This window comes from Centruroides sculpturatus, unplaced genomic scaffold (genome assembly GCF_000671375.1).
Source record: "Centruroides sculpturatus isolate CEXI.00-Female unplaced genomic scaffold, Cexi_2.0 scaffold82, whole genome shotgun sequence".
In the NCBI taxonomy this organism is placed as follows: Eukaryota; Metazoa; Arthropoda; class Arachnida; order Scorpiones; family Buthidae; genus Centruroides; species Centruroides sculpturatus.
The window spans coordinates 859,661-867,167 of record NW_019384498.1 but is presented as its reverse complement, the minus strand read 5'-3'; the positions used below and the strand labels follow the sequence as shown (position 1 = coordinate 867,167).

The following is a 7,507-nucleotide window of genomic DNA, read 5'->3' as shown; positions in this document are numbered from 1 at the left end:
AATAATAATAATAATCTTTATTAGCATAAAGGGAAGTGTCCCTGTTGCAGGGGGTTAAACAAGAGATATTATAAAATTTTTACAATATTTACAAAATATATAGGATATTAGTATAAAACAATTTGACAGTTGCAATTTATTATTTACATTAATAATCAGATGTACAATATTGGAGGCATAATATACTGGCATAGATTTACAACATTTTTGTAATTTTAGTGAAAAAGTTATACAGACTGTAGAGATCTTTTTTATTCAGACTATTTAAAGTATTTCTATAATCTTGAGATGAGTTGTTTTGGAGTATTCAGGAGATGTTAAAAGTTTCATGTATTTTTGAAAGACTTTGACATTTTTGAAATAAGTGATCAATTGAAAAGTCATTGGTTTTACACCATGGACAAATATTGTTCGACAGGTCAATATAAGTATTATTAATATATAACGAGTATTTATTTAAGTGTAATTGTGCAATCAGTCTTTTCACATTAAAGTTAATTGAATTTATCATATAAGGTTGTGATGAAGGTATTTGTAATATTTTTAGGTACCAAGGGTGATAGGTATTTTGATTTAAACTATTTTGATCCATATTTATAGAATGGTCAATCGCTGATTCCATTAACATAGTATAACCAAACTTCCAGTCTTGAATGTCATCTTTGAACAGTAAGTCAGATATTCCAAAGGAATTTAGTATTTTATTTAGTTTGGATTGCCAGAGGTGCAATGTGGTTGATTTCTTACTATATTTGATTAATTCTTGATGTAAAAAAGTAATATTACTGTCACATTTGAATTTTAACCGGTAATAAAATTTTATTATTCGTTTCATAAACAAAGGAAAAGAGTATATACGATTGGTTTCATGGCAAATTGCGTATCCTGGGACAGTTCTTTCCAGATGAAGTAATTTGTGGAGAAAATAAATATGGAAGGTTTCTAATTTATATAAATAATCGAGACCCCAGATTGGGGATGCATAATATATGATTGGATTAATTATTGAGTTATATAATTTCATATGCAATGATAAGTTCGAGGTTTTTAAATTTGAATATAAGTTTAGTAAATTATCTATAGCAATTTTTACTTTGTTGTTTAAGTACGAAACATGTGCTTTGAACGTATGATTCCAATCAAAAATAACACCCAGGAAATTGTTTTCGTTTACCACCTGTAACAACTGTTTTTCCAGATATATCATTGATTCTTTTTTGGAGATTTTACTATTGCGGAATATAAGTACTTCAATTTTAATAGGGTTTATTGTTAAGTGAATTGTATTTAGATAAGAGCTTAGATGATTAATTTTTCTTTGTAATGCTATCTTCGTTGGAGCGAAAATTGCTAAGTCATCTGCATATAACACATAGTGGAAGGTCCTATTATTTAGTTCTATTCCATTAGCACAGTCTTGGAAGATTTGGTCGATGTCAGATAAATAAAAGTTGAACAGGTATGGTGAAAGAGGGTCACCTTGAAGTACTCCACATGATATTACTAGTTATGGTGAAACGGAGTTGCCCTGTTTGATTTTGACATTATAAGTTGAGAATAATTTAGATATTGTAGATGCGAATTGATTTCCAGCTCCTTTCATTTTTAATTTATATACCAGTAGTGGAACAAAGACAGAGTCAAATGCTTTTTGAATATCTATAAATGCAACATATACTTTCCTATGTTTTTTCTTCAAATGGAGTTGTATTATGGATGACAGTAAAAAAATAGCTGGTTCTGTTCCTTTATTTTTTAAGAAGGCATATTGAAATTGAGCATCGATATCTATTAATTTGGTCCAATATTGAAATCTTGCAGCTAATAATGAGGTAAAACACTTTCTTATGGTTGATAATAATGCTATCGGTCTATAGTTATTTGGGGAAAGTCTATCACTTTTTTTATGTATCATTGCAAGTATTACTGAACTCCAGGAATCTGGATAATCAATTGCTTTGTACATGCAGTTAAACAGATGTAATAATTTCATTCTTGCTTGAGTTGATAACATTTTTAAAAATCTGAATGGTATAAGATCATTTCCTGGTGATGTGTTATTGCGAGTTTTATTTATAGTATCTTCAAGTTCTTTAATTGTAAAATTTGCGATAAGACATTCATTGTTAAAGTCACAGAAAGGTGTTACTGTCGGTATAACTTGAGTAACTGGAAAGCGTTGATAAAATTTTTTCCATGTTTCATAACATATTATTGAGTTATCGTCACATAAGTTAATTTTGAATTGAAATTTTTTTACTATTGACCAAAATGTTTTACTATTATTACTATTTTTTAATAATGTTGTTTCAAGTTTTGTAAGATATTTTTTCTTTTTTGCTTTAAGTAAGTTATTGTAGATTGTCTTGAGTTTCCTATAGTCATTAAGATTTACATTACTTGAATCTTCTCGAAATATTTTTAGTTCTGTTTGCTTCATCTTTTTCATCTTATAGCAATCTCTGTCAAACCATGGTTTTTTAAATTTATTTTCAATTAATCTTTTACCATTTTTAATTTGTATATAATCATTCATTATTTGGTTTACTTGTTTATATATTATATCAAAATTTAGATTAGTTATTTCTGGAATATTGGTGAGTCTGTTCTCGATTTCATTAGCATAATTCGACATTTTATAATAAATTCTTGTAAGCTTGTTATTTTCATTGTTTACAGAATATTGTGAAGATAATAGAAATTTAGATATCGTTGGAAAATGATCTGATGTGTCATGAGCGATCGTAGTAAATTCCAAACAACAGTCCAGCATGTACTCGGAACATATTGTTAAGTCTACAGTAGAACTACCATTATGTTCAACACATGTAAATTCTGCTGGGTAATCCATTTTAATGCGTCCGTTTAAAATATATAGTTTATTATCTTTTGTTAATTTTATTAAGTTTATTCCAAGTTTATTAGTAGAATTGTCTTTGGATTGTCTGATATTTTGAATTTGTTGATTAGGACCACTATAATATGAATCTGTCATCTCAGCAATTCGTGCATTAAAATCTCCTAATAAGAGAGTATATGGAGTAGAATGCTGCCAAAGCTCCAGTATTTTAAATATTTCATTAAGTTTTGCCAGACAATTGGGAGGAATATAGGTGATCATTATTATTAATTGTTGATTATTTTCAAATATCGGTTTATTCATTGACAGTAAAAGTAGTATATAGTTATCAGATTTTTNACTAACTTGATTCGACTCAACAAGGAACAAACTCCGTGGGAAATAATTTTTATGGCTTTTAGCCTAACTCGATAAAACATTCGAATTTAACCGATTAAATTTTCCAATAATTAAAATTTAAAATAATACTTTATTGTGGGTCTGTTCGTCCCTCACATTAATAACACAAAAAATTTTTTATACAGTATTTATATTTATATAGTATTTAAATGTCATTAGATAATTTTTTATAATAGCATTTTTTTAGAATAAAATTATTATTTATTTTTAATAATAAAAAGTAAAAAGGCACCATTTTTATTCTTGGCCATAGGCGTCCAAAATCTTTGTTACGGCTCTGCTCTCAAGCAGCTTTATACCCGTAATCACTTCGTAATTTGTAAAGAAATGTTACTTTCCATAGATTTCTTCTTAAGAAATATTGCCAAGAGAAGGGCAAGGCTACACATGCTGTCATTGCAAAAAGTTTTCCACGAATAAATGCAGTTGTAAAAGCAAGGAACTCTCGTGCAATTAAGTGCCATAACAGTTTAAGTTGTTGCAATAAATGAGATTTTAAAACGTTAATCACATAATATATGTGTGAGTTTACTATTGCATATTATTTTTCTTTTCTGATTAAGAATGTACTGTTTGTTTTAGGTTCAACAGTTTATTTACATGCACTATTACTTAAACCTATATAAGTCATATTTTGACATATTAAAAAGTTGCATTTTTGTCTTAATGTAATGAAAATATTTTTATTCAACACTCACCATCAGTGCATGTTGAATGTCGACATTTGCCGGTGTAAGTGAGAAATAATGATATTTAGTAAATATTTCGTACATACACAAAATGACTGTGTGAATGTTGACATTCGCCAGATATCGATCATTTACAGTAACATATAGACAAAAAGAACAAAAATTTCACATTTTAACCTAGGTTTTTTTCATTTTAAATGCATCTATAATTTGAAAAAGTAATAGAAATATATTTTCTTAAGTATTTGTTATCATTGACTTCATATAAACATTACACAATATAAAAATACTAATCCTTTTCAAAAAAGAAAGTCCTGAAAAAAATATTAGTATTTTTATATTTTTAATAATATACTGGAAACATTAAACAAGATACGTTAGTCATTAGGAAACCCAACTGCTTATTAAACCTTGAAAACTTGTATCTTCATTGGACAAAGGTATAGTAAGAGAGACAATAACAAGTGCAATTTATATTTAGATATAGCTTAATGTTTGTAATAATAAGAATAGATTTTTAATCTTTCAAAAATAAATTAATATAAAAAGGATGTTTTAAGAATAGTTCTTACAAATTTAATTGACAGATGATTAATTTGCTGGAATATTTATATCCCATCTAAAATTAATTTGTAAGAACTATTCTTTAAAAATGAATAATATTTTTGAAATAATGGAATTGAAACATTTACTGAAGATCAATTGGCATAGGAATAGAATATCAAATATGTATTGAAAGTTCCAATATACAGTGGGTGATCGGTTAACGAACATAATCCATTCCAAGACTTTGTTCGTTAACCGATTATCGATTTACCATAAATTTCAATGGGAATTTGATTAATTCGTTCTGGAGACTTCCAAAAAGTAAAAAATATGAATAAACGTAGTAAGAAAGTATATATGTAATAATAAAAATACATATATACATGGTCTTGCATTTTTATTTGTCATGTTTTTTCCGTTTGTGTGGTTAAAGAATCTTTCCAATGTCGATTGCTTTTCTGTCTTCATGATTTTTCAGAAGTAATTAATTGTGTTGTAATTGTAGAGATCCCTAAGCCTATTAATCTCAACCTGGTTTGGATGCCATTTTAAGACCGTTGTTCTGACATCCTCCCACTTCTTCGAAAGATCTTTAATAGCAGATATCGGCATAAATCCACTTTTTCAGAAGAAAACGTAAAATAATTGTTTCTATCAGAAATATAAAANACTAACTTGATTCGACTCAACAAGGAACAAACTCCGTGGGAAATAATTTTTATGGCTTTTAGCCTAACTCGATAAAACATTCGAATTTAACCGATTAAATTTTCCAATAATTAAAATTTAAAATAATACTTTATTGTGGGTCTGTTCGTCCCTCACATTAATAACACAAAAAATTTTTTATACAGTATTTATATTTATATAGTATTTAAATGTCATTAGATAATTTTTTATAATAGCATTTTTTTAGAATAAAATTATTATTTATTTTTAATAATAAAAAGTAAAAAGGCACCATTTTTATTCTTGGCCATAGGCGTCCAAAATCTTTGTTACGGCTCTGCTCTCAAGCAGCTTTATACCCGTAATCACTTCGTAATTTGTAAAGAAATGTTACTTTCCATAGATTTCTTCTTAAGAAATATTGCCAAGAGAAGGGCAAGGCTACACATGCTGTCATTGCAAAAAGTTTTCCACGAATAAATGCAGTTGTAAAAGCAAGGAACTCTCGTGCAATTAAGTGCCATAACAGTTTAAGTTGTTGCAATAAATGAGATTTTAAAACGTTAATCACATAATATATGTGTGAGTTTACTATTGCATATTATTTTTCTTTTCTGATTAAGAATGTACTGTTTGTTTTAGGTTCAACAGTTTATTTACATGCACTATTACTTAAACCTATATAAGTCATATTTTGACATATTAAAAAGTTGCATTTTTGTCTTAATGTAATGAAAATATTTTTATTCAACACTCACCATCAGTGCATGTTGAATGTCGACATTTGCCGGTGTAAGTGAGAAATAATGATATTTAGTAAATATTTCGTACATACACAAAATGACTGTGTGAATGTTGACATTCGCCAGATATCGATCATTTACAGTAACATATAGACAAAAAGAACAAAAATTTCACATTTTAACCTAGGTTTTTTTCATTTTAAATGCATCTATAATTTGAAAAAGTAATAGAAATATATTTTCTTAAGTATTTGTTATCATTGACTTCATATAAACATTACACAATATAAAAATACTAATCCTTTTCAAAAAAGAAAGTCCTGAAAAAAATATTAGTATTTTTATATTTTTAATAATATACTGGAAACATTAAACAAGATACGTTAGTCATTAGGAAACCCAACTGCTTATTAAACCTTGAAAACTTGTATCTTCATTGGACAAAGGTATAGTAAGAGAGACAATAACAAGTGCAATTTATATTTAGATATAGCTTAATGTTTGTAATAATAAGAATAGATTTTTAATCTTTCAAAAATAAATTAATATAAAAAGGATGTTTTAAGAATAGTTCTTACAAATTTAATTGACAGATGATTAATTTGCTGGAATATTTATATCCCATCTAAAATTAATTTGTAAGAACTATTCTTTAAAAATGAATAATATTTTTGAAATAATGGAATTGAAACATTTACTGAAGATCAATTGGCATAGGAATAGAATATCAAATATGTATTGAAAGTTCCAATATACAGTGGGTGATCGGTTAACGAACATAATCCATTCCAAGACTTTGTTCGTTAACCGATTATCGATTTACCATAAATTTCAATGGGAATTTGATTAATTCGTTCTGGAGACTTCCAAAAAGTAAAAAATATGAATAAACGTAGTAAGAAAGTATATATGTAATAATAAAAATACATATATACATGGTCTTGCATTTTTATTTGTCATGTTTTTTCCGTTTGTGTGGTTAAAGAATCTTTCCAATGTCGATTGCTTTTCTGTCTTCATGATTTTTCAGAAGTAATTAATAGCATTGTAATTGTAGAGATCCCTAAGCCTATTAATCTCAACCTGGTTTGGATGCCATTTTAAGACCGTTGTTCTGACATCCTCCCACTTCTTCGAAAGATCTTTAATAGCAGATATCGGCATAAATCCACTTTTTCAGAAGAAAACGTAAAATAATTGTTTCTATCAGAAATATAAAAGGCTGGAATTACAAGGGAGAGTTTCAAAGTTTGGGGGAATACTATCCGATCAGTAGGACCTATATACTGGGTTGAACATCTACGTCTCCCCCACTCCGAAAAGTTTCAAATTGTTGCCTGAAGACAAAGGAAGACCATTCGGTATTCGTTATTTTATGTCGCTTCTTCTTGTGTTTGTTCAGTGAAGTGTTCGTTATCCAATCATAAAAATCTTTCACGAAAGTGTTCGTTATCCAATTTGTTCATTAACCGATCACCTACTGTACATTATATATCCCATAAAATGATTTACAGGTGCTGAATATTTTTCAACATTTCTGTTCAAAAATAGTGTTGCTTGAAAGTTATATATATATATATATATAAGTAATATAATATTTT

General features: G+C 27.7%; 1 protein-coding gene across 2 annotated transcripts in view; it reads left to right on the top strand.

The window, feature by feature from the left end:
* The window catches only part of LOC111621981 (DET1- and DDB1-associated protein 1-like), a 46,939-nt gene that overhangs the window by 38,096 nt on the left and 1,336 nt on the right, over positions 1–7,507 (top strand). The gene's annotated exons all lie outside the window — the stretch shown is intronic.